Below are 27,813 nucleotides of genomic sequence, written 5' to 3' on the forward strand. Positions count from 1 at the left end.
AGACAATATAGTTTCCTTCACAGCCACAGTTCATGTCACTAAATTAGGTGGGAACCAACAATAAAGAAATGATTGTTGTTGACATGCAGTATTGACATGGGAGCCACACAAACCACATTCAATAGCTCTCTGAACCAGCTGCTGGCTTGCATTTTGGGGCAATGTCATTTCTGCTACCATCGTTTCACAAACAGCCCCATTCTTATTCCACCCCCATTCATGGCTTAGTTAATAGCGAGTAGTTTTCTGTTCCAGGCAGAGAGCAATCTGCAAATCAGAAGCTCTCCAAATAGACTGGAAATGGGTAGTTTTATTGTACACATTCCCACTCACCTTGCTAACAGCCCTTGGGTTTCAGAAATGTTGTTAACTATTCCAGTCAGGAGACACAGGGACCCCTAAATATGGTTCACCTTATCCCCACCCGGCCCCACACTATGCATCCTCCAGGCACGTTCTAAACTTATAGAAATGCGGCCAGGAGAGAGTTAGACTATTTTGTGTGATGCAATACAGCCTGTTCAACTTTTGCATAGCAATTCAGCAAACACAGTTTTAAGCATTCAATTCTACTTCTACAGCTTCTTAAAATTCCCTGCAATATAATTATACTGATGGGAATGCAGAAAGATAATTGCTTTTAGAGGAAAGTTTCTCCTTTGTTCCATGTTCATCTGGCTTCCAGAAATGGAACAAGAGCCCTTGAACAGCAGAAATACGCATCCATGTGTCTCTAGTTATCATTTATTTACAAAGATAGACCTTGACAAATGTAATTTGTTCAATAAAATTAAAAGGATGCACGATAATTCACTTAGACAAAGAGACTTGAAAGGGGACGTCATCGGCAGCAGCGCCGTCCATCATTCCAAATGATCAGCTGACTTTGAAGAAGTGGCAGGTGTTCCCCTTTTGGAATGCAGCATTGAAATAGTATTTAGAAGGGGGAAAAAAAAAGAAAGAGAGCTAGGAATTGGAGCAATTCTTTATTCAGGCAATAATTATACAAATTAGATCTATGAAAGCCAGAGAATGACTGTGCCTTGAACCCTGTCTGTGTGCATAGAACAATGGGGAAATTAATAATTAAATCTATTACATATGCTCATAATTCAATACAAAAGATACCTCAGTAGTTCAAACACTCCTGTATTTTCATTTGAATAAGGCTTTCACACATTCTCCTCATTATATATGTATTATATTTTAAATTTAACAGCTTATTTTGTTGCCTTTATGTTTGAATTAATAAGGGCACACTTTAATGCACTAATGGGGAATTGCATTAGCCAGCTTTGCAGACATAACTTTGAAAAATCTCCAGTTTCCCAAGGGTGAAATCAATTTGCCCCAGAACGTGTTGTCTCACAGACACATCTGGACGCTTGGAGGAACAGCTCCCCTCTCCAGGCTTCTGATTTGGGCCTCCCTGTCTCAGAGAGGGTCCCTGGAGCAGAAAACCCTTGCTACCCTGAGCAGGCCCATCAAGATCATCTTCTGGATTTTGCCATCTCCTGGCCACTTAAACATGATTTCCATGCTTGGTCCCTGTTATTTTTCCAGAGAGCAAAAAATAATCTTCTTATGAAAAAAGTAAAGGTTTATTTTTAATCCAATAATTCATTTTCTCTCTCTCACTTTGAAAATTTGCTTTCTTACTCCCTCTCTGCCTCTTTTCATCCCTATTTTTAACTCTTCGTACCACCTCTGAGCCACAGGGAGTGGAGAAGAGAAGGGAATTTGAGAAAAAGAGAGAGAAAGTGTAGCCTATGGTGAATAATGGTGGGAAGGTTCTCACAGTCACAAAGGGCAGTGAACCACAGCAGAACTACTGGATTCCAGGATGGGGAGGGAGTGGCATTAGTTGAACTGGAGCAATGAAATCTGAGGGAGCAAAGTGAATTCACAAAGTTGGGGGATGGCTCTCAATTTCCTAGAATATAGGGTAACTCCACTGGGAGGATTGAACATGAAGGTTGTAACCAACAGAAAATGCCCATCCTCCTGCAACCCGGTAAAGAGACAAAGAAGTCTAAAGCTTCGTGCGAGACCAATTACGGTGCTCCCATTACGGTGCAAAGCCGCTGCCAGCAAACCCGGGGTCGCCCAGGCACACGTGGATCCGCTTGCCACTGCCGCCACTGCAGTATGACAAGGAGTTTTGTGCCTTCAGAGGAGTGCCAAATCCAATGATGCTAATTGCATTGCAGATTTCTAGCATCATTAGCAATTCTTAAAATTACATTTGCCCTGCTCAAGTTCTCTATTTCCAGCCTGGTGTGAGGAGGGGGCAGGTCTCTAAAGGGGATGTGGGTTACAGAGAAATTCAATTGGACACGTTAGCTTCAGGTGTGCAGGTGGAGGCTGGCCGGCGGGGATTCACAGAACAGGAAAAAATGCTTGTTTGTCTTATTTTAAATGCTGATTGCCGGGAGAATAAACAAAACCCGCAGCTAAATGGGCCTTAAAGGAACACTGGGAATTTTGGAGAGAAAAAAGCCTTACCGAGTAACAGTTGGAACTAGCCCTGTGGGTCCTATGGTGACAGGCACCATCCAACCACTCCGAGCCATGGAGTAACTCGCATCTGAGAGAGTTGGTGCAGAAATAACCAGTCCCTTCTTGTTTGTTTGTATTTAAAACAAATGAATAAAATCCAGATGAATTGGTGTTTTTGCTTGGTTTGTTTGTTTCCTTAAAGAGAACGTATTTGCTCATCACGAGAGCCAGACAGCAAGCTCCAGAAACAAAAGCCCCAAGTCCGCACTCCTCCTGGGCTTGAGCAAGGCCCAAACATTTGCCCCAACATTCTCCAGCGTAAGCATATCAGTACTGTCCGGAGGAGAAAGGGACATCGGCAGAGGACAGCCACTGTCAGCCCCAGCCTGTCCCAAGTCCACCAGCTCCTAACACCGGGCCAGGCTCTGCAGTTGGAATTTCCATCACAGATTCAACGAGCAGCCACCAACACCGTCCCCTCCCAGGGTGGCCTCTACCCTGAATACAGTCATGGAAAGGGTATTCCCCGCCCCCCCCCCAACAATTTATCCTGTGTAATTAAATGGCTAAGTCCATACACACACACACACACACATATGCACACGTACAAATATGTGTTATATATACAGCTTTATGTATAAACACACACATTGAGGGAGTGCATAGCTTTTAATTGGACCGTCTTCTCAAAATAATTAAGCCGGTTTTCATGAAACACTGTTTAAGGTGGCTGGCAAGGGAAGCAGCCATCTTTAGCAAAGCACTAATAAACAGTCGCCGGTGCTATGGGGTAGCTAGCGGCATCAGTCCCAGTTCCAGCATTAACAAACAAGCGCAGTTCTCCGGTGAGGTCCAAGGACCACAGGCGGAACAGAGAGGAGAGCAGCGAGCCCGGGTGTCTCCTGTCCACTTCCACAGTCCTGGGGGGCTGCAGTGGCCTGCTCAGGCCCAAGCTGGAAGAAGGGTCTGCTCTCAGAAAGGATCCTGGCAGGAATCCAAGTGCATTTGCTCTGTCCATGCAATGTCAAGGTGACGTGAGACCCTCAGAGCTCCCTGCAGCATCCATGGGTAGTACTGGGACTGGTTTCCATTGGTAACAACATGTCAACAGTGGGGTGTCAACAGTATGGATGTTTAAACTCTTTTCTTTAAAATTTTTATTTACTTATTTGAAAGGCAGAGTGATACACACACAGAGAGAGATGTCTTTCATCCACTGTTTCACTCTCCAAATGGCTGCAACAGCCAGGGCTGGGCCAGGAGCCAGGAGCCAGGAGCCAGGACCTCCATCATGGTCTCCCATGTGGGTGACAGAGACCCACAGAGACCCAAGTATCTGCGCCGTCAACTGCTCCCTGCCCAGGCTCATCAGCAGGAAGGTGGATGAGCAGCGCAGTAGCCAGGACACAAATCAACACCTCATACGGGATGTGGGCACCTTGACCTCGCCCAGCAGTTAAACTCTTAGAACAAGGGTACTCATTCTCTAACAGCACCTGGATGATCGCTATAGAACCACAGCAGGAATTCACCAAGGACTTTTCTGACGTTTCCAGCAGCCACAGGCGAGTAGAGGCGAAGGAATATCTGGTTTGGTTTTTAGTTAAAGGAGCGGTTCACGAGATCTCACACTGAGAAATCTTCGTAAACCACACTTCCTCCAAAAGCGGTGAGCTGGACTCGCTGTCCTGTGTGGGTCCCTTCCAATGAGATGGCCAGGTGGTGACCTCTAGTGCCCTGGAGCCTTTCATCAAAGAAAGGAGGCCGTGGGGCACACGAGGACGCTGATGTGCCCCGGTGTTACCTGGTCTCCCTAGGACTTGCGTGGTTCTGAGCTTCCCCCACCCCGCCCCGGGAGAAGAAAATCAGCCAGTTATCCCATCTTCTCGCCTACCGTGGAGAGGAAAGGCCCTTTACATATAAGGGAAACACGCATAGCTCACCGAAGTCTCGTCTAATGCCAATCAAGGTGGCAAAGGCCGGCGCCTTTTGATTCCCCTAGGAACCGCCTGGTGCGAGCCTGGAGCAGAGGCTCGCTGCTGCTGCTATCAGAACACTTGTCCATCCACCTGATACACATAATATGCCCACCTCACAGGACGGGGCACTGAGGCTCAGGAAGGGAAGCCCTTGCCCACCGTCCCGGGGCTCTCAAAGAGCGAGGGCGGGCGCGGTGGACGTGGCCCGGCCCTGGCGCCCTCGGTCTCTCAGCCGGAGCGCGGCGGGCACTGGGTCCCCGGACACGCACTTCGCGCTCGCCAGGCGGTCGGCGGCAAGTACAGGAAATCAGCCTGGCCGGTCACTCAGCCCGGCCAGCCGGAAGGGAGGGGTCCCTGACGTGGGCTCTCTGCCGCACGAGGGAAGGGTCCTCTCTCCAGGCAGCCAGCCAGCCATCGCGGCCGGCCCAGCCCGCCAGGGGTCCAGGGAGTCCACGCAGCGGCCGTCGGGGCAGAGCGGGAGCCGCTTGGGCAGCCCTGCGTGGTCGATGGCACAGGCCCGGCGTGGGGAGGGCCGCGCGTGGCTCGGAAGGGGGCCACCGGAGGGCTTTGAGGCGCCGCTGTCGCGGGGTTTGAGGAGAGCAGCGACTCGGCCGCCGGGGAAGCGGCCCCCGGGGCTCCGGCCGCCGGCAGGGGGCGCCTCTGGCCGAAGACCGGCGCAGCCTGGAGACCGGCGCGTCCGCAGCCCGCGGCGACCTCTGCCGGCCCGCGCCTGGCGCCTGCAGTCTTTAAAATGGAAATAGGGCTGTGTAGCCCCCCCAAAAGCCCTGCCGCGGTAAGTACAGGAATCAGTAACAACCGTGGGCGGGCGCAGCGACGGGCCAGGGACAAACGCGCTTGGCCCTTCGCGCTGAGTGGGAGACGCCGACCGCCCCAGGAAGGCGCGAGTCCCTTCCCTGGGCAGGACAACCCAGGCTGTCCCCGGAGAAGGGCGCCCTTCAGAAGGGAGATCAAGGCGGAGACAGGCAGCAGCCCGACCCGGACCCTGCGTGGAAGGCCCGAGAGCGCCGCTGCACCGCGGCCAAGTCCGCGCCGGCTGCGAGCGCGCCGCCGGCCGCATGGACGTGCCTGTGGCGCCACCTAGTGTCGGAGGTGCGGGCGACGGCCTGGCGAGGGCTGCAGGGGCGGGCGGAGACCAGCGGTGGGCGCTGGGCGCAGGCCTGCATCGCGGGGGGCTCCCGCCTGTGAACCAGTGCCATCCTCCTGCTGGGCCGGAAGCCCCCTCGACCCCTCTTCCTGCTGCCACCAGATCTAAATGGAAAACTCGCCGACATGAGTGGAATAAATGACGCTCCCCCTGTAGGAGACGTGCATGAGGTGATGTCTGGTTTTGCCTAAATACAATGGAGAGTTGATTATTAATTCATCCAGAAAAAAAAAAATCGATGCTGTCATCGCATAAACACGAGTCCTCAGACCATGCTGCGTCTGCAAAATCCTGAACTAGAACTTTGGGTGGGACAAAGAAGAATCTAGATTGTGATTGAATAGCAAACTGAAGACCTCCCAAGAAGATCCTGGGGAGAGTCGCAGCCTCGGGTTCTGACTTGGCTCACCTGCGTGACCTTCCCCCGGGAGGAACAGTCTGTACCTCTCACAACAGGGCTGTGAGGTTCCTTCCACCATCCTGCCTGGTGCGTACGGAAAGAGAGGCTCCAGGCGTTGACCCAAGGTCCGGCAGCACGACGGTGACAGTCACACCTCAAATCCACCTCTGCCCAACGTGTTCCGGGGCTGGCGCTATGGCCTGGAGGGTCAAGTGGCTGCCTGCAACACTGGCATCCCACATGGGCATGGGTTCGAGTCCTGGCTACTCCATTTCTGATCCAGCTCCCTGCTAATGCTCTGGGGAAAGCAGCAGAAGACCGCCCAAGTGTTTGGGCCCCTGCTACCCATGATGGAGACCCGGAGGAAGCTCCTGGCTCCTGGCTTCATCCTGGCCCAGCCCCAGCCATTGCGAACATTTGAGGAATGAACTCATGGGTGGAAGACTTCCCTCTGTCCACCCCCCACCCCTCTGATTTTCAAATAACCCTGATTTTCAAATAGATAATTAAATCTTTAGGAAAAAAAAAAAGAAAAGAGCGGGTACCTCCTGCAAGACACAAAGCCCTCTGAACTCTGGCTTCCTCCCCTGCTGCCTGAGGGGCTGTGCCAAGGGGTCACTTGGTCCCTTCCAGACACATCAAAGTGTGATTCTGAGGTTTCACTGGTCCCTTAAAGCCAGTGCTCACCAACCCATAGTGATAACAAAAGAGCCTTTAAAAAGGATTTATCCACCTATAAAAAGCGTCAGATTTTATGTTGGGCTATGGGCAAAAGAACACCAAAACAAACATGTGGGAACATTAAACCTCCTTGGAAATTTAGCACAGCCAGGCAAGAGGGAACTCTGCCCTGGGTTAGGAGGACAAGGATGCTGGGGCCAAGACCAGTCTGTAGGACACCACTTCTAGAAACCACCCCCGCTTCCTGCCACCCCAAGGCTAATTGCCTTCTGACAATGGCTGAGACTTGATAAATGCATAGGCCAGGGCAGTCCATGGTTTACCCGACTACCAGGTCAGATCCTGACAGAAGGAGACGAAGGAGTCCAGCACGTTTGTCCTAACCTCAGAGATAAAACTGTCCTGTTCAAGGGCCATGTTGCCCGGGAACTGGCACACCCCCTCCCCCCCCGGGCAGGAAGGAGACAGCATTTCCAGCAGGGTGCTCAATTGCACCCTCTCTCCCTACTGCCCCTCAAGGTCACCTGTTGAGAACAAGTAGAAGGCAGTCTGCTTGTGTGTTTAGATGCAAGGTGCCAGCGAAGAAAGCAGGGAACTGGGCAACTAGACCCCAAAGCCAGTCACCTAACTCAAGGCAATGCTTTGCTCCTGGGCTCCCAGCATCCCATGTGAGCATGGGCTCCAGTCCTAGTGGCTCCACTTCTGATCCAGCTCCTGCTGGTGCAACTGGGAGGGCAGCAGAAGGAAGATAGCCCAAGTGATTGGGCCCCTCTGCCCTCCTGGGAGACCTGGATGGGGTTCCAGGCTCTTGGCTCTTGCAGCCATTTGGGAAGTGAACCAGTGGATGGAAGATAATTCTCTCTCTCTCTCTCTCTCTCTCTCTCTGCCTCTGCCATTCAAATACATACAATATATCCTAAAAAAAAAAAAAAATCCTACAGGGCCTTTTGGGGACCCATAACTGAGTTGTAGTCCATGTGAAGAACTGTCGGAGGAAAAGAATAAAGCACTGTTTCTTCAAGAGCTGTCTATCCTTGAAGAAACTTAAACGAGAACTCCTGCACTGCCTTTTGCCTTTGCTTAGAAGAGGGTAAGGAAGGAGTAGCACTGCCCTGGAAAGAGAAGTCCTAGAGGGTTGAAGTCATCCCTTCAAGGTGGCAGAACCGTCTACTGTTTTGCAAGCTCCCCAGCTCTGCTGGGCTCATGCTAGGTGTTTATTAGGTGCTGGATGCAAGCCTGTGATGGATTTATGCAGTGTGCTGGATTACACAACGAGCCGCTAGGCACTCTATGGCACCTGCAGCCCAGCCCAGCCTGCCACTTCCTCCCTGCCCAGCTTCAGACCAAAGCTACGAACACCACCATTCTCCTGACCCTGGCGCCTTGTTCTCCTGACCCAGGTGTCCCTGGGGACTCGGTTTTCTGCCTTCCTCTAGGCTGTGATGCATGGCAGATATTGGAGAGGAAGCAGCATCGTCGATTCTTTCTAACGTTTCTCTTATCTTTGTAGAGGTCTTATTAAACCATCTCTTCCAGCCCATTTATGTGACACCACGCTAGGAAGCAGTGTTGTCCATGTGCCACTCAAGCCTGGAATTCAGTGGAAACAAGAGCAAGGAAACACCACACTGTCTCCCTGTGGGATCTTCTCCAGTTACCACGGGAGCCTGGAGAGCCAGGAGAGGAGGGCGGCCCGTGACCATCGGATAATGGCAATTGTGCTCTCCAGGGCAAAGCGCTCCCTCCCTGTTCTTTTCTTCTGGAGTGGTTGATGCAGAGGCTGGCTTCCCTCTGGGACCCAACCCTAGGGCACTCCTAGAAAGGAGTTCAGAAGTGGGGATACAGTCATGGGGGGCTGCCCATTGCCAAGGGTCAGGTCACCACTTTCCACACTTTTGTTAGCTCTTTTTGCATATTACACGTGACACACACATATATGTCCTTATCCCTCTCTTCTCATTGCAAATGGATGAGCTGCAAGTAGTTGAGTGCCTGCCATCCACATAGGAGAGCCGGATGGTGCTCTGGGCTCCTGGCTTCAGCCTGGCCCAACCACAGTTGTGGGCATTTGGGCAATGAACCAGCAGATGGAAGTCTCTCTCTCTCTCTCTCTCTCTCTCTGTGTGTGTGTGTGTGCCCCATCACTCATCCTTTCAAATAAATAAGTAAACAATTTTTTTTAATGAATGGGCAGGAGGATATGGGGAAGGTGAAAAAACTAACACTGGAGCATTCAAGTGCCAAGTTCAGTGCCAGGAACTAGGTGTTCTTCTCAAGTCCTTCAGTCTTGGCAAATGGGCAAAAGAAATGGGCATCACCTTCTTCTTCCATATTTGCATAACTGCTCATGCTTGAAAATCATTTTAACTGCAGCCAAATGTGGTGGGGGAGCCCTCATGGGACCCACACATCTCTGGGAGCTTCTCATCAGATAGAACACATTTGTTCATCTTCCGTCACTTCCATGGTGCCATTCCCTTTGTCTTCAGTTCAGTGTCTCCCCACTGCCCACCCCCACCTCTAACTCCCTTCCACTTTTCAAGACCCATCTAAACATCATCTTCAAGAAGGCTGCCCGATTGCCCACTCACCAATCCTCTTGGCAGGGGTGGAGGGGGTGGGGTGGGCAGCGCCCGCAGAGACGTCTTGTACAGCACCTGTCACCACTGTGTTGTCTGCTTCCCCAAGGCACTGCGAGCTCTGGGAAGGCAGAGTCTTACTCATCTTTGCATTTCCAGCATCTTGTGGTTGAATTCTAGGCTGCCACTTGCCCAAATAGCCTCTCTGTGTTCTAAGAAAAGGATGCCCTTCGTGGAAGGATGCAGGCCCATCCCTGCTACTCGCCTAACACCTGCGCAGTTGGCCCCCAAGCCAGGCCACATGAGTTCCTTGTTTAGATTGGGAAAAGTGCTCCTTCCTCACAGTGGAGCAAGGGTTCCCAAGTAGCACATGAGCTGCCTTTCTGGCCTCGCTTGCCCCTGGCTCCAGGCAACCTGGGCAACTACACTGGGTGCTCCTGGCTGAATCAAAAACCTCAATCCTGAGCATATCGACCAACTTCTGATCCGTGGCTCAGCTTCCTGGACACCAGGCTTCCTTTTCACCATGCTTCCTTTTCACCATGCTGCCTACCACTCCCAGACTAACCACAGCCACTCATGGAGTGAGTAAGCCCGTGTCTCTCAGCAGGGACAATGCTCCATGAAACCCAGACACGGGACCCGGGAGGGAGAAGCTGAGGAGGTCCAGTTTCTTCCAGGCCCAATGCCAGCCTCCGTTGGAGCCTGGGCACGTGGGTTCATTTACATGGCTGGTTTGGAGCCTGTGGCAGATGAAAGGACTTGGATAGTTTCGTATGTGTGGCTCATCATTAAACCTCCCCTTCAGGGCTTCTTGCCGCCTTTGGTTTGTGTCTCAATCTGGAGCAAATTTAAGCAAAGGTTTAGGCCTCTGCATTTCCTTGGTTTAATTAATAATTCATAATAAAAATTTAATCAAGGCAAAAGCTTTTGTGGAAGGTTATAAAACACTTTTATTTGCCCTGGAGATCAGAATGACCACTTTCTAAATCTGTGAAATGATGTTTTTTTTCCCAAATGAGGAAATTTTACTCTCAACTGTAAATTTCAGCTGTTTGCCATATGTAACCACAGAGAATCTGTTTATTGACTTAGTATATTAGAAGTAGTTAGGCAGGAAGAAAAATAAACCCAAACTTCAGACAGGAGAAAGTGTGGGGCAGGAATGAGGAGTTGGAGGTAGAGTCTGGCCTCGGAGTATAACAAGAAGAGACAGATGACAGAACCCACCCCCCCGAAGGAGAGCCGGGTGGGAACCAGTTTGGTTGGTGGTAAGCATGAGCCATGTGAGACCTCAGCAAAGGGGGACATCGAGCCCTGAACACTCATCAGACACCGGAGGACCACAGGGCAAGGTGCACAGTCCTGTTTCTCAGAGTCGTCAACACGGGCATGCTGTCGCCTGCCTGAGACTGCAGAAGCGAGTTCCTGGCTAAAGGCAGAGGGAGGACCTAGACCAGGACTGATCCTTTTTTAAAAATTTTTTTAAGATTTACTTATTTATTTGAAAGAATTACAGCAGAGAGAGAGAGAGAGAGATCTTCCATTCTCTGGTTCATCCCCAGATGGACACAATGACCTGGGCTAGGCCAGACTGAAGCCAGGAGCCAAGAGCTTCATCTGGGTCTCCCGTGTGGGTGCAGGGGCCCAAGGACTTGGACCATCTTACACTGCCTTCCCAGGCACATTAGCAGGGAGCTGAATTGGCAGTGGAGCAGCCAGGACTCAAACTTTCTCAACTCCTATAGCCTGCATTGGCCAGTCCTCCCTGAAGTTAGAGTGAGTGTAATGAGGGGCTTTGGCAGGTTACAAAGGGGAAGTCCCTATAAAGTCCAGTGGAAGACCCCACCCAACTGGGCTGGTTCAGGCAGATGAGGCCAATCCAACAGGAGCAAAAAGAGATGGACCTCCCAGTGTGTAGTGACCACAAGATACAAAGCAGGCCCGTGCAATCGGCCAGTCCCCAGGGGACAAAAGGACAGACAGACTGCTGCAATCCCACTTATGGGAGGCACTCAGAAGAGGCCTGTTCAGAGACAAAAAGTGAAAGGGCGGTCGTCAGCGACTCGGGGAGCAGGCCAGGGGAGTTATTGCCTAATGGGTACGAGATGAAGAAGTCAGAGTGTCGATGATGGTGAGGGTAGCACCATAACGTAAATACGTGCACCTGAGGCCGCTGAACTGAACCTGGGAAAATAGGGAACTTTATGTTCTGTGTGTCCTACCACAATTCTAAATGTTACAACTTAAAAATGAAAACACACAACAAAACAACTAGGCCTCTGGGAAGAGCAGGACCATTCTCCATACCAGGCAGAGGAGGACAGGGGGCAGGCACACAGCAGTAAACCACAGCCTAGTGCAGGGCAGGCAGCAGAGGTGTTTCAGAGCCCACGTGCAGGGCGAGGCCTTCACACTGAAATGCAGTTCAGGGAGGGCAGTTCAGTGGGGCTAGGCGGGCACAGTGCAGTCCAGGCCAACACACACGGTGTTTCATGGACCCAGAAACAGGAGAAGCTCCCGTGGCTGTGGGAGAGCAACCTGCCTCTCTCAACAGGGGGTCCTCGTGACTGCACCACCAGTGCCCAGGTTAAAAGTGAGGCGTAGTGGGCAATTGCTTGGTGCAGCAGTTAAGACACTGCTTGAGGCCCCTGCATCCCACATGCAAGTGCCCGGGTCGGGTTGGAGTCCTGGCTCTGCTCCTGCTTCCGGCTCCCTGCTGATGTGCATCCTGGGAGGCAGCAAGGGACGGCTCAAGGACTTGGGTCCCTGCCACCCACCCATGCGGGGGGCTCAGACAGAGTTCCCGGTTCCTGGCTTTGGCCTGGCCCCACCCTGTTGCAAGCATTTGGGAATGAACCGGCAGATGAAAAATCTTTGTCTGTTTCTCTTTGCCTTTTAAATAAATAAATAAATAAAAGACCTTTTTGGGAAAAAAAAAAAAGCGAGACTTACAAATGCAGCCACTTGACCTCCCAGCAGAATGAACAGTGATGAGATACTGATGTCCCCAAGCTGCAAGCTTCAAAGCCCAGCTTCCCCTTAACTCCCACGTAACTGCGCTTCAGGAAAGCCGGTCCTGATGGGCTCTTCCCATCCCGGAATCTCTGAGAATCCACACCCAGGGATCAGGCCTGTTCGCCACTTGTCACATTATCGTGCTGGGGCCAGTGCTCCACCCCCTCCTCCAGCCTCTCCAAGTCATTGGCTCCCACCTTGGAATGGACACAGGCCTCTCCCATTGGCCCCCAGAACCAAATCAACACCTAACTGTAATACTGATCAAGATTTTCTGAAGGCTGAAAGGCAGCGGATGAGAATCACAATATGGGAGCAAAAAGCTTAAATCCCGGAGATAAAGAGCCCTCACCGTCTTCGTCCTTAACCCCTAACTTGTTTGTGCATTATGGGGGCCAGCCTACTCTTGCCTAAGTGATTGCTTTGACCATGTCTATCTGGAATCTATGTTCCCCAATACCTCTTGGGGTCCAAACTGAGACCAAAACATCTGGCCTCCAATTGGAGGCAATCAGTAATCTGCGAGATGCAACTCTGTGCCATGAGAAGACAGCCCGTCACAGTGCTTCCCAGAGCCACTTTGCTGCCTTTGACTCCAGGGTCCTTATTCCAAACAGAACTTGCTGGAACATGACCCAGTGCCTGTTACAGCGCTCCTTCTAAAGCAAAGTGCTGCTTCCCTGAATGATGGATCATAAAGTCGTAATGACTTTGTCCCCATTCCCAGTTATCATGTTTCAAAATTATGGGGCACCATCTACGTTCAAGCAACACCCCTTCCTCCCTCTCCTCACAGTGGTGCAGAGGGGCCACCTCCATTCATTCTGCCAGGCCTGCTGCCCTCACTTTGGGGAGGATGGTTTTAAATGCTTGTGTCTTGGTCATTAGGGGTCTCATTTGCAAGGCAAATGCAGACCCTCTCAAATGAAGATTCAGTGATGTGGGGGCACTAGCTGATCATTTCCTTCGTTTGTTCTGAAACCACCGGCTTGCTCAACAAGATTTTCACAGATCTAACAAGAAGGCCAGTGGCTTTTATTTGCCATGGGAAAGCTATGTCACTCTTCCTGCTGAAGCTTGGATGAATGACCTGATGGGGAGGGATGGTGGAGATAGGGCCATCAGCTGGTTGCCGAGGAGCATCTAGGCTGTGAGGGAAGGGATGGGGCTGGAGAGTTGGTCTCTGCCCGGGTATTATTGGTCAGTCCCTGGAGGGAGGCCCTGGGCTCTGATTCGTCTTAGTGACGTGTGGAGTAGTATTTGGTCAACTTGAAAGCCCAATGCAATCTCCTAAGATCTGATATCAGATTCAACCCAAGACTGATCAGGCTTCTGGGATGGGGGGCGGGGGCAGGCATGGGTGGTGCAATATTCACTCAGTTTACTCCTGGCGAAGCAGATCTTCCTGACTCCCAGGGGACAAAAGCAGCTCAGACAGATGTAAACAGGCTTCGGGAGGCCCTTTGGACATCAAATAACACCAGCAAAACAACGTTTAGATGAGTTAAGTGTAAATCAATCAGAAACATATGGACTACATTTCCCTGAAAATACACAAGGGTTTACAAATTACAGGCACAGGGGTTTGGCAAAATGCAGTCCAGGTTTTGCCAAACCTAAAATGTTTGGAGAAGATTTAAAGAAAGTGGACTGACCCCAAATGCCTTCAACTCTGCCCATCCCTGACACTGATAATAACCCACATGACCACAAACATGTAAGTGCATGGGTTTTAAGAGATTTATACACTGAATAAACTTAACTACTCACAATAAGCTGAGACTGCTTTCCAGATGATTGTTCCTAGGAAGTGGGAACTGCCAAGTGACCCTGCATACAGAGGGAGGAAGCAGCCACCTCTACGTAGGGCTGAGCCCATAGATGCACATGCTGAGACTTGCAACAGAAGGGAATAGCCCAAGTTTAAAAGCCACGTCTGTGGATTCATGGAGCACGAGCTCCGTGTTCCCCTAGCTGTGTCTGTCTTTGCAGGACTCATTGTAGGCAGCATCCTGCGCCGGTTTGTTGTGTTTGGGGACAGTATGCTGACATCATCACTAGTGAGCCTGGAGCATCGTGACTCTCCCACAAGTGGCAGTGGCCATGAGCCATTTCTGTGTCAAGAGGAGGAGATCCCAGGGCAAAAAGGAGTGCCCAAGAGTCAAACATTTGTGGTCTGATGTTCAACAGTGAAGCCCTGTTGAGCCCACCTGGAGAAGAGGTCAAGTGTATGGACTGGCACCAGGTGGGGGAGAGCAGAAGCAAGAACAGCCTTTCGATGATCTGGGACAGGCCGCTGAGCGAGGACGCTCTTACACCGCCTCCTGGAGGGTGGAGGGAATGCGGGTGGCTCAAGGTTGTGGGGGATTGAAGAGCAAAAGACGTCTCTGCCCTCTGTCCAATGTCAGGAGGGTGGCAACAGAGCAAAGGAACTGGCCCCTGGAGTGGGCAGGAGCCGCAGAGGGGCAGGGGCACCTCCTGTGCCCAAATCAAGAGCCTGTGACAGTTCCCTAGCAGCAAAATTCCCTTCAGGCCCTCAGAAGAGGGACAGAAGTAGTTAAGAAAGAGCCACCTCCACACAGGCTTTGCAGTGGAGGCATGAGAGCGCACAGCAAGAACCTGCACACTCAGGAACCAAGATGGGGACCACAAGACACAGGCTGGGGAGGGCCTTTGGAGGTGCACACATGCACAGGAGGTCACAGCTGGTCAGAGCTGGAGCCCTTGGAGTGTGCTGGACACATGCTGGCCTCTCTTGCGTCACTCTACCCCAAGGCTGAAAGGGAATGTGATCTGCGTCATCAGGCGTGAGCCAAGGCTGAGAGAGGAGCGGCTAGAGCCTGGCAGGGGTCAGAGGCAGGCAGACTTCAGCTGAAGGAGCAGAGATATCGACAGTGGAACTCAGGCAAGAGGACAACCCCCTTCCCTTCTCTCTTCATAGGACACTTGGCCCATCTGGGTGACTGATGGGAGGAGGTGAGGTTCAGAGACACTTGGGAGACAACCTCTTCCAACTCCACCCCCAGGGTGTCTAGAAGACCCCAGAAGACACCACACCATAAAGTTCAGCCAGGATTTTCCCCAGCCCCATTGAGTATGAGGGCCTCTCTGGTTATGGTGTTGGCATCTCCCTTATGCAACCAGAGGCCCAGGGCAAGGCAGCGAGGGACAAGGGGGCGAGACAGGTACCTCTAGGACAGAAGGTAGGTGCTAGGTCTTTCACTGAATCAGGGTGGAAGTTTGGTTTCTGGGTGTGGAAAATGCAAACAATAGCAATAAAAAAAATGCATGAGATGTAAAACTGGTCCTTGGAGCACTGACTATTTTGTTCTTGGGATTTCCTTTAGTGACTGTCATCACACAAATGGAAGTCAGTGCCTCCTCTGCTCCTGACCTTGGTCCAGGGAACTCCCCATAAGCAAAGAATGTAGCTTGGACTCAGGTTCTTTAGAAAATCTTCATTGTTTAATAATTCCAGGATGGACACTTAATAGGAAACTACTTCAAAAAAGATCAGCTTATAGTAAGTAGGAGGAAAAAATAAAATTTGATTGAAAAATAACACTCAGGGCTGGCACTGTGGCGTAGCGGGTAAAGCCATTGTCTGCAGTGCTGGCATCCCGTATGGGCACCAGTTTGAGACCCAGCTGTTCCGCATCTGACCCAGCTCCCTGCTAATGTGCCTAGGAAAGCAGCAGGAGATGGGCCAAGTCTTTGGGTCCCTGTACCGACATGGGAGACCTGGAAGAAGCTCCTGACTCCTAGCATTGGCCTGGCCCACACCTGGCTATTGCGGCCATTTTGGGATTGAACCATCAGATGGAATATGTCTCTCTCTCTTTCTCTCTCTTTCTGTCTCTTCCTCTTTCTGTGTAACTCTTTCAAGTATATAAATAAATAAATCTTTTAGAAAAAGAAAACTCAAAGTGATAAAATTAAGCTTTCAATCTTATATTTAACATATTTCAGGTATAATTACACACATGCATTAATTCTTAGACTGAACAAAGAAATGAATCATTACTTTTGGAAAATGTTATCACAGTGAATGTAAAGCTACTGCCTCCTTTGCTTTACATTCCCCTTTCATAGCCAACGATTGAAGACACATTTTCCTAGAGCTCTGTGAGTCCCCCCAGGCGCCTCTCACCCAGGAGCTGCCTTTCCCTGGTTCTGGTGGGAAGCAGTGGGCATGCTTGGGGCTGCAGCTCTGCTCACCCAAGGTACCTCCTTCTCACCCAGCAGCCCAGCCCTCCTCTGCCCTGGGGGCTCCCCAGATTCTCTCAGGCCTGGAAGACAATTCCAGGCCTCCTTCCCATTGGTCCCCTAGGTCTGTGAGGAACAGACTGTGCTGTTTGGTGGTGGTGGGAGGGTGCCACAGACCACACACAAAAATCCCACTTTAAGTACGCTTTCTCTGCAACTTCTGCACTGTCTTGGCCTCGGAATCCTGTGATGGCTGCTGACTGTTGGACATCGGCACTGGCCCACCGGCTTTGGCCATGTGGCGCATGTGGTCATCTAGTCACCAAGAGAACAGAAGTCAGTACTCACTGTCCTAAGGACTTCAGCAGAAATGACAGCAAAAGGGGTTTATTACTATCCTTTTACTTTATAAGATTTATGTATTCATTTGAGAGGCAGAGAAACAGTGAGAGAGAAGGACAGACAGAGAAAGGGAACTTCCAGCCACTGATTCACTCCCCAGATGCCTACAAAAGTCAGGTCTGTACCAGCCCAAAGCCAGGAGCCGGGACCTTCATCTGAGGGTTCCACATGGGTGGCAGGGGTCTGAGTACCTGAATCATCATCCACTGCCTTCCCAGCACATTAGCAGGTGGCCAGATTGGAAGTGGAATGGACAGGACAAACTGGTGCTCCAACGGGGAGACCAGCAGCCCCAGTGGAGGCTGAGCCCCCTGGGTCAGAACTCCAGCCCCTTTACTATCTTTTTATAACAACAAAAAAGAGGAGCCACATGTAACACTAGCATAAGCAATGGGTTCAAGGCCCAGCAGCTCCACTTCTGATCCAGCTCTCTGCTATGGCCTGGGAAAGCAGCAGAAGATGACCCAAAGTCCTTGGGCTCCTGCACCCATGTGGGAGACCTGGAGGAAGCTCCTGGCTCCTGGCTTCAGATCAGTGCAGCTCTGGCTATTGCAGCCATCTGGGGACTGAACCAGCAGAGATGGAAGACCTCTCTCTCTCTCTCTCTGCGCCTCTCCTCTCTCTGTGTAACTCTGACTTTCAAATAAATGAATCTTTAAAAAAAAAGAAAGCAATAACAAGAGTAGTTTCTCTCCTTTCCTACCATTATAAAAGAGTGACTAAGCTAAGAACTTACCAGAAATCTCATTTAATCCTTACAACAACACTATAATTTTCCACAGTTCAGAGAAGAAGAAACTGAGGTTTGGCGAGGGAGGTTCTTTTGGGCTGCCAATCACACAGTATAGAGGGATCCAGCAGAGATTCACACTCATACTTGTGTGACTTCAGAGGATTTTGGAATTCAGAACCCTGACTCCCTTACGAGACTCTACTCATGATACCTGCTGGGCCAATTCACTGCACCCCTCCACCTTGAGGTTTAGAACCACTTGAAGGATTTCCACTGCTGGAAAAAGCTGGGTTGGAGAATGCAGCTGGACTGACAACTTCCTGCTCTTCTGAGTTGAACTTGTCCTACTCACCAGCCCGCAACCCTCACCTGCTCAAGTGCATTTGCCACAATTGGGGAAAAAAAGCTGTCCTCCCCCAGGGGACAGACAGAGCTCAGAAGCAGAAGCGTGTTCCTGCTGCGCACCACGGGCGTACAAGCCTGCCAGCCCACCATACCCAGCAGCTCTGGAAGGGCACCGTGAAGGGCTGGAGACACAGGCAGCTCGCTGCTTCCTGTTCTTCTGGAAGAAGTCTCAGAAGGAGAGGAAGCTGAGTAAGCCGGAGGAAGGGCCTAGAGACACAGTAACTCTGGGGATTGCAGGAACCTAGAATTGTGCCATCGAATTGAGGGGCTAGCCTCTAAGTGGGGGGTGCTATGTAGGAGAAGGGTCATTGTCAGCACAGCCCAAGGGCGAGCCCACAGTGTTCCAACTTCCCCCTGCATCTTGCCTCTTGGTTAGAAGGTTCAGTTGGCCTATGGGACACATGGCGGTTGGATGTGAGTTTGCACCTCTGTTCATGAAAACATGCAGAGGTTTCACAACAGGTTTCATCTCATGAAATGCGCAGTGAAGCTACAGCAGCACCCCCACCTGGCCCCACGCCCACGCTTGTCTTCCATGGCTGCTGTAACACATGGCTACAGTACACGTTTATTATCTGACAGTTTTTGAGATCAGAGCGCTGGATGGGTTTCACCAGGTTAAAATAGAAATTCCTTTCCGGAAGCTCTAGGAGAGAGCATTCCTCACCTTTCCTGCTGCTGAGGTGACCCCCGTTCTATGGGGCATGGCCCCCTTTTATCTTCTAAGTTAGCGATGTCCAGTCCAGACTTCTCCACATGTCAATCACTGACACCAATTTTCCTTCCCCTCCCACCTTTGAAGGATTCCTGTGATGACATAATCCAGGCCCACCTGGATTATCCAGGCTACAGACTTCCTATTTTCAAGGTCACTTGACTAGTGAACCTAATTCCATCTGTAACCTTGATTTGCCCTTGCCATGTAAGAGCATATTGTGGTCTGGGGATTAGGATGTGTGCATCTTTGGAGGTGGATGATCTGACCAGCACGTTCCCTTCAACCCACTGGTACAGCAGCATGCATGCATGCGCACATGGACACACACACACACACACACACACACACACAATAGACTGAAAGAGGAAAGAAAGTGGAACAATGAGTTCCCGCTTCAAAATAAGAGACTGACCTTTACTTCTTCAGGCCTTAGAGATCCACTACTTGAGGACTTTTAATCTTAGATGAAGTTGGAAATGCTCAATCAGGAACAGCATGGTGCCTCCAGGTGTGATGGCAGCCGGGTATTGATCTCAGGTGGGCTTCTGCTGAGCGGCCCTGCAGCCTGCCCACTCCTGGCGGTGAGCTGGTGAGGACCAGGCCCGAGCTCCACTGCAAACTGCCTGGTAGCAAGGCAAGTGTTAACTGCAGGATTAAAAATGATGAGAAGAAAGGAATATTTTATATTTTTAAAGCCCACACTTATCGATCTTTCTTATAAAAAAACATATGTGCCTTCCCTTCAGTAGTAGACGTGTGTCTGCCTGGGTATATGTAAATCAAATTCTTTGTAAATTGAGTCATATTTTAAATGCACCAGGGGAGCTGGCTATTTAAAGGGATCCTGCTGTGAATCTTTTCGTCAAGCCAAAAGGCTGTTTGTGATGCTAATTTTCACCCCCTAATTTGTCTGTTTTGTAGGTTCAGATTTTCATAAAATCCCCCAAACTCACAAGTCAAAGCAAAGCACACCTGTATCCTATATATCAAGGGTATCTTTTTCATAAGAGCTCAAAGAGCTGTCAGGTGGATTATCTCATTTATCTTCTCAACATACTTGTTTGGGGCCGTTATTATTATCCTCAAAGGAGGGACAACTGTCTCCCAACCTGCCTTGCAGAGGGCTCCATGAATCTGAGAAGCCACTCCTGGCTAAGAGCCCTTTATTTTCCCATTAACAACAGGCTCTGCCCTGGGAAGGGCAGTTTTGGGTTCTCCCTTAGAGTCCAGAATGTTCTTTTATGCTGTACTTTGCGGCTACTGTCCAGATGGAGAAACTGAGGAACTGACAAATGTCTTAAATGCGTTGTCCCTGGGGACTCGGTTTTCTGCCTTCCTCTGGGCCGTGATGCATGGCAGATATTGGAGAGGAAGCAGCATCGTCGATTCTTTCTACTGTTTCTCTTGTCTTTGTAGGGGTCTTATTAAGCCACTCTTCCAGCCCATTTATGTGACGCCATGCTAGGAAGCAGTGTTGTCCATGTGCCACTTGAGCCTGGAATTCAGTAGAAACAAGAGCAAGGAAATGCCACACTGTCTCCCTGTGGGATCTTCTCCAGTTACCATGGGAGCCTGGAGAGCCAGGAGAGGAGGGCGGCCTGTGACCATCGGATAATGGCAATTGTGCTCTCCAGGGCAAAGCGCTCCCTCCCTCTCTTCCTCTGGAGTGGTTGATGCAGAGAGGCCGGCTTCCTTCTGGGACCAACCCCAGGGCACTCCTAGAAAGGAGTTCAGAAGTGGGGATACAGTCATGGGGGACTGCCCATTGCCAAAGGGTCAGGTCACCACTCTCCACACTTTTGTTAGCTCTTTTTGCATATTACACGTGACACACACACATATATGTCCTTATCCCTATTTTCCCATTGCAAATGAATGAGCCGCAACACAATGCAGTGTTGGACTTGGATGGTGAACATGTCAAGGACCAGCCAGCACAGTTCTTGACCTACAGTTTGCCACTCTGGGGAAGATGCGCAGGTTGACGAGACCTGGAACACACATGGGAAATTCCCATGCCCACCACTCACCCACAGCTTTCCTCCCCCAAGGACTTCAGAAACCTGACCTTCAGTATAACCTCATGACTGGGGCCGGCGCTGTAGCAAGTAGCTTCCTTCTCCACCTGCGGTGCTGGCATCCATATGGGCACCAGTTTGAGTCCTGGCTGCTCCACTTCCATTCCAGTTCCCTGCTGATGGCCTGGGAAAGCAGTAGAAGATGGCCCAAGTCCTTGGGCCCCTGCACCCATGTGGGAGACCTGGAAGAAACTCCTGGCTCCTGGCGTTGATCAGACCAGCTCCAGCCATTGCGGCCATTTGGAGAGTGAACCAGCGGGTAAAGATCTCTCTCTCTCTCTCTCTGTCTCTCCCTCTCTGCAACTCTGCATCTCAGCTAAATAAAGAAATCTTCAAAAACAAAACAAAACATATGACTCTGTCAGGTAAAGGGGGCTTGGGTTTCACTTTCTGTAGCAGAAGAAAATAGAGATGAGTGATGTTCCTAAAGCAACATGGCAGATGACGGACCGAGTCAGGCTCATTCCTAAACTTTGTGCTTCACCTGTCATGGCCACTGAACACAGGCAGGAGCAAGGGGCTTAGGGGTGCAGTGAGAGGAACAACAGATTCTGATGGTCAGGATTGAATAGACTGTCCCAGAGAGCTCGTGTCTGCGCCCAGGGCTTGGATGGTGAGAAGACTTTGTGAAGGAGAGGAGCAGGGTGAAGGCCAAGGTCACGAGGGAGCCGCAGCAGCAAAGAGGGTTGACAGGGCAGACAGGGACATGTTGTCATCATAGGACTTGACTGATTCCTTCAAGGGCTGAAGTCCCTCGTCACCCTGGTAGGGAGTCCCGGAGTCTTTGTGAAAAAGGGAGCCACAGGGATGTTTCTCTCTGGAAGACAACTCTGTCATCAGCGTGAAGAGCAAGCTTGAGCCAGGTCATGTCTTACTATTTATTTAGTGTTAGATAGCTTCTCTCCCCCAGTGCAATGGCAACAAAACCTTGTGTGCATGGCAGGAACTCCCAATGAGAAAGGAGCAGCAGCCAGAACTGGAGGCTGTGTTGTCTGCTCCAAGATGAATTCTCTGCTGCATAAAACAAGGGGCTGGGTCCTCAAAAGGAGGGCAGGTCCCGGCCATGCCCACCTCTGGCACCGCCCCCTTCCAATCACCCCACCCCCAAGCCCAGCAGGCCAGACTCTGCTCTGTGTTACTCTTCACCACCTGTGTGCAGCCAACCCCCAACTCTGGCCTTTCTAGACAATTCTGTCTTTCATGACATCTGCTGCAGGTCATCCTTGTTGTCTGTCCAAAGCCACACAACGAGCTGGGCCCAGGGAGCCCCTTGAGGCCCACAATCTCACGGGCCATGAGCAGCAAACATCATCACCTTGAACTTTTCTCTCTCCTTCCAAGTGTATTAGGTGCGTCCTGATGCAGGCCCAAGGTCTTTAAGGTGCAAAGGCAGAGAAAGGGATGATGGGAAAAGCTGGAGGGGCCTGAGGGTATGAGCAAGCCTCCTGTCTCCCACCCAAGTTTACAAAGCTTAGCCACAATACAAGGCGGTGAAGGAATAGAATGGCAATAAGGTGTATATTTTCTTTCGGTTTCTATTTTTTTGGCCTGTAGCATATTTCTTGAACTTGTTAAAGACCTGGGAGCTTCTGGAAAAAATGAAATTTAAGGCTAAAAGCCATTAAAATAGTGTGGCTATTAACGGTAGTGGATTTGGCACGAGGCCTGGGCCACCCGGACCCAGAGGCCCAAGTAAGGAAAGGGAGGCTCCCAGTGACTCAGATGGATCTAATCTGTTAGCCAGGGAGGAGCTGGGAAACCTCCCTGAGGCACCGAAGAATGTCGGGGATGGGGCAGCAACACAGGGCATAACCAGAGCAGGTGCACTCAGCAAGGGCGAAGCCACAGGGCCACTCTTTCCTGCTGAGGATGCCCGGACTCCCAGGCAGATTTGACCCCTTTGGTTTCAGACCTAGCGTGCATCGCAGACATTCAGCTCTCCACCTCAGCAAGCCTGGAGTGGGTGGCCACGGGCATCTCCGAAGCCCTCTCTGCAGAAAGTCCCCTGGGCATGGGAAGAGAGCGAGCCTGTGAGCAGTAACCACAGAGGGGCAAGGGGAGAGCTGGGGGCAGTGGGCTGGTGCAGTGACACCGGGAGCCAGGCAGATGTTGCTGGGCCCCCACCTTGGCTCTGGGCCAGGTCTGCTCTGGGCAGCACCTTCTACTGCCCCCGAGCAGCCCAGACAGCTCCTGGCCATGGAAGCTGTTGTGTAACAGCAAGGTTGGCGCATGGAGGCTGGTGAAACCTGAGCGCCTTGGGGGAATTCACGAGCTGCACTGGCTGAGCCCGGGGGACAAGGATTCGGCCTTGCTCTGCGCTCCTTCTTGGGCCCGCTGGAAAGCACACGTGAGGCGCAGTCATCGAGTTTCACAACACGGAGGTTGGGCACCCAGTTACTACCAATGATTAACCTGGGAAGTTAGAGATATAGACCAGCAGCACTGCCAGATAAGCAAATGGCCTCAAGCTGCCCCTCCTAACTTCCAGTTCCTCTGGGTGGAGACTGCCCCTGAGCTGCAGCCACTGCTGGCACACATGGGTGAGGGCCCCAGCCCCGTGCCCACTTCTGTTGCCAAGCCCCACAGGGCTGTGTTAGAGAGACCGGAAGAAAGACAAGCCTTTCCCACCAGAGCCTCCTCCTGCCTGCCACAGCTGTCAGAGCCATGTCCCACAGTGGTTAAAAGTGGAAAATTTGCAATCAGACCTGGATTCGAATCCTGCTTGTGTGACCAGGACAAGGTATCTGTCTGGGCCTCCATGAGCCTCGTTTTCCTCATCTGTAGAATGGGTCTGGTAGCAGTGCCGTCCTTACAGGGTCGAGAGGATGAGATCACCGAAGCACAGTCCCCTGTGCGGTGCCAGGACGTGGGGAGTGCTCCGTACCCAGGCAGTGGGTGCCCTTTGTCCAGGGCTGGGAGGAGACTCAGTGCACCTGAGGAGGCTTTCTGCTGCGCTCTCCTGAATGCTCACTGGCTGCCATGCTGGGAGGGGAGCCACCCTGATTTCCCTGGAAGCCCCTTGAACTGTGGATGGACCCTTGGGTTGGGCTCTTGATTCAAAAAGGAAAAAAAAGGGGCCGGCGCTGTGGTGTAGTGGGTAAAGCTGCTGTCAGCAGTGCTGGCATCCCATATGGGTGCCAGTTTGAGTCCCGGCTGCTCCACTTACAATCCAGCTCTCTGCTGTGGCCTGCGAAGCGGTGGAAGATGGGTCAAGTCCTTGGGCCCCTGCACCATCATGGGAGACCTGGAGGAAGCTCCTGCTCCTTGCTTCGGATGGGCTCAGCTCTGGCTGTTGCAGCCATTTGAGGAGTGAACCAGTGGATGGAGGACCTCTCTCTCTCTGTCCCTGTGTCTGCCTCTCTGTAACTCTGACTTTCAAATAAATAAATCTTTAAACAAAAACAAAAGAAAAAAAGAAAAAAGAAAGCAGATAGAATTGGGGAGAAATAGGTGGGCAGCTTTCCCTGACCAACACAGCTGGGAGAGTCCACAACCACAGACTGAGAGTCTGCTGGGGGACACAGCTGACGAGGAGTGCAGCCGGATCTCCGAGTTGCGTGAACTCACAGCTCCACGGAGGGTGCCCAGCCAGGCCGAGGCACTCTCTTCCAGGAAACCCATCACAGTCAAGTGCCAGGTGCGACCAGGAACACCCTGCCCATGCCCCCCATAGCAGAGGTCTGGATGAAATACGCCTACTCAGGACAGCCATTTTGGACTTTCAGCTTTGTTCCTAAGGCTTCCGGGTCTTTCCTAAGCATCAAGGAATCATCTTGAGGGCTGTCTTCCCTGTTCATCTCACTTGGAGGACAGAAACTCACAGGAAGAATAAAAAGCATTTGTGCCTTACTCCTGAAAAGCTCATCCAGAGACCTATTGTTCCTTTAAACATTTTTAGATTTTGCTTTGAGAGGTACAGAGACAGACAGAGGAGCTCTCACCCATTGGTTCACTCCCAAGATGCTTGCAATGGCCAAGGGGCCGAAGTTGGGAGCCAGGAACCCCATCCAGGTCCCCCACAGGGTATGGCAGGGACCCAGTGCTTGAGTCATCTCCTACTGCCTCTCAGAGTTGCATTAGCAGGAAGCTGGCATTAAGAGCAGAGTTGGGACTCAAACCCAGACACTGATGTGGGATGTGGGCCTCCCAAGCTGGGTCTTAACCATGAAGTCAAATGTCCTCCCCTTTTCTTTTCATTGACCTGCTCTCTTCTCAGAGAGGAATTTTTCAAGAATGTAATGTAGACTACAGACTAGAAGGTGACTCACTGTAGAAAGACAGCATTGGAGCCAGACAGTCCTGGGTTCAAATCCTAGCTCTTGACTTTTGTTACAAGGGAGTTTCAGTGGGTTATTTAACCACCAACATTAAACTCAGCTAGGGTTCTCATCATCTCATCTGTAAACCAGTCCTGTGGTTGAACTTCTGCCCTTGCCCAAGGCACAGATTGCTAGGCCCTACACAGAAGGTCTCGAGTCTCAGCTGCCGACCCAGACTGGACTGCGGTCTAAGAACCACCAAAGCATTTAATCTGCCTCTGAGTTCCTGCTGCTTACTTCTCAAGACAGGCACAGAACACACAGGCATCAGGGGTTGGCAGGCGGGGACTTGAGGGCTGCAGAGACCATCCTCCGTGTACTAGCTGTGCCAGTTCCAGCTGCAAAATGAGGGTAATGGTATCTACCACATCTTCCATGTGGGAATCCAATGAGAGGAAGAATGTCAAAGTTCTGTTTTAAGTAGCAAAGTTCTGGGCACCTGTATAGGATTAAATAGCATTATTGCAAAGGCTGAAGTTCATGGTGTATAAAGTAGCCATAGCGCAATGCCTGGTGCACAGTGAAACTCCAAAAATATCAAATAAAAAAACAAAGCGGCTGGTGCCGCAGCTCACTAGGCTAATCCTCCACCTTGCGGCGCCGGCACACCGGGTTCTAGTCCCAGTCAGGGCGCCGGATTCTGTCCCGGTTGCCCCTCTTCCAGGCTAGCTCTCTGCTGTGGCCAGGGAGTGCAGTGGAGGATGGCCCAAGTCCTTGGGCCTTGCACCCCATGGGAGACCAGGAGAAGCACCTGGCTCCTGCCTTCGGATCAGCACGCTGGCTACGGCGGCCATTGGAGGGTGAACCAACGGCAAAAGGAAGACCTTTCTCTCTGTCTCTCTCTCTCACTGTCCACTCTGCCTGTCAAAAAATAAAAAATAAAAAAAAATAAAAAAAAACCAAAGTAAGTAACAATACCCACTGACCCCATGAAAAAGATAATTGTCTTTTTCTTGGATAAAAACAAAAGAAAAATGGTAATAAAATTATAACACATGAGACACATATCCCAGTCCTGGGTAGGTGGCAGGGACCTCCTTCTTGGCTTCTGATCCAATTTATTACTCAAATCCTTTTTACCATAGAGTGCACCACTGCTTAATGTGGAACCAACTGGGGATCCTGATAAGAGGAGTGACCAGGCTCCATTTCCACTTTGCTCTCAGCAGTCCTCAGGCCTCTGGTATAAGGTCCTGACAAAACGAAGGGTTGGCTCCCAGAGAGACCAATCTAACCTCATCTTGTCCTCCAGGAAGATCCCTATCAGACAGTACAGACTGTGTGACTGCAGGGCCCCAGCAGTATTCAAATGGTCAAATAGGGTGCCATCAGCATTGGTAAAATGGAAGCAGAAATGCAACCGGCCAAATCTGTAAACACTGTTCTTGTCTAAGGTGCTACAAAGAAACAGCGAGAGAGAGAGGAGAGGGAGGGGAGAGGAGAGAAAGAGAGAGAGAGAGGCTGACTGATGGAGTTTAAAGTCCATGGCCTCTTTTAAAAATCTATTTGAATGAATCAACATCCTGTTCTTTCACTGTTTACGGCAGGACAGTCTGATCAGATTACCATGCTATGCCAAGAAACCTAATTACTAATTCTCTTGAGGATTTTTAAATTACTTTTAAAGGAGGGGGGTTGGAATCTGTCTCTGGTTACTCTTGGTTGAATAAAATGTCACTTACTTCCGGTCAGCCATTTTCAGAAAGGCTCTGCCTGTGTCCATGGGAATTACTGGTGAGCTCGGTTACTGCAGGTACTTTTGAGAGTCTTCCAATGGTTTCAAATGCCTGAAGACTCTTAAAACTCTCCAGTGTTTTTTTTTTTTTTTTTTTTGGTTGTTGTTTTGTGCCACTCAATCTGGCTGGGCTGTGTTAGCAAGGGGACACCCAGGATCAACAAAACGGATACAAATTAAATGTTATCGTCACAAACGCTTGAAATAAATCTCTAGGGATGCAACATGAAATACCCAGATACAGGTCAAATTGGTTCACATTTGTAAAAGCAAACCTAAGTTCAGAAGCCAGTCACTTGGGGACTGTAAGTCTACTCTTTGCCAGATTTGAGCACTTAATTAGATGCAGGTTAAAGCTTTAACTTGGTACTTTAAGGAGGTACTCTTTTTTTTTCTTTTATAAATCACAAATTAAGAGTTTTACTGGCAGTTTCTTTGATGTCAAGTTTCCACCAAGGGATTGAGTGATTTAAGTTGGAAAAAAAGAAAGTGGAGGGAGAGAAACACAGAGGCAGAGATACAGAACCAACCTGAGATTTAGAACCCAGGATAATTGCTCTTGGATCTGCCCCGCAGGGAGAGAAACTCTAACATTCTTACAGTTCAAAGTATTTGTTAGTACATTGCCTGCTTCATGCAAGGCATTATTTAGCAGCAAGACCTAGAAGGTCAGTTAGCAACAAGGCTTAGCTTGAGTCAGTTACTATACTTACAGCTCATCCTTTTACTTTGCTAGCATCTCTGATCACAGGCTGACAGTTCCAGAAATCCAGTTGCTGAAACTCTTTACTGAAACCCTACAAGGAAAATTAATCCAACTACACTTAACTCCATTTCCCTGTAAAGCTCTCAGTGCTAGTGAAGTACATTTCTGGGCAGGACTTCAATTTTTACAG

The sequence above is a fragment of the Oryctolagus cuniculus genome, chromosome 7 (assembly GCF_051225735.1).
Source record: "Oryctolagus cuniculus isolate XC-2025 breed Fujian yellow rabbit chromosome 7, ASM5122573v1, whole genome shotgun sequence".
Taxonomy (NCBI): Eukaryota; Metazoa; Chordata; class Mammalia; order Lagomorpha; family Leporidae; genus Oryctolagus; species Oryctolagus cuniculus.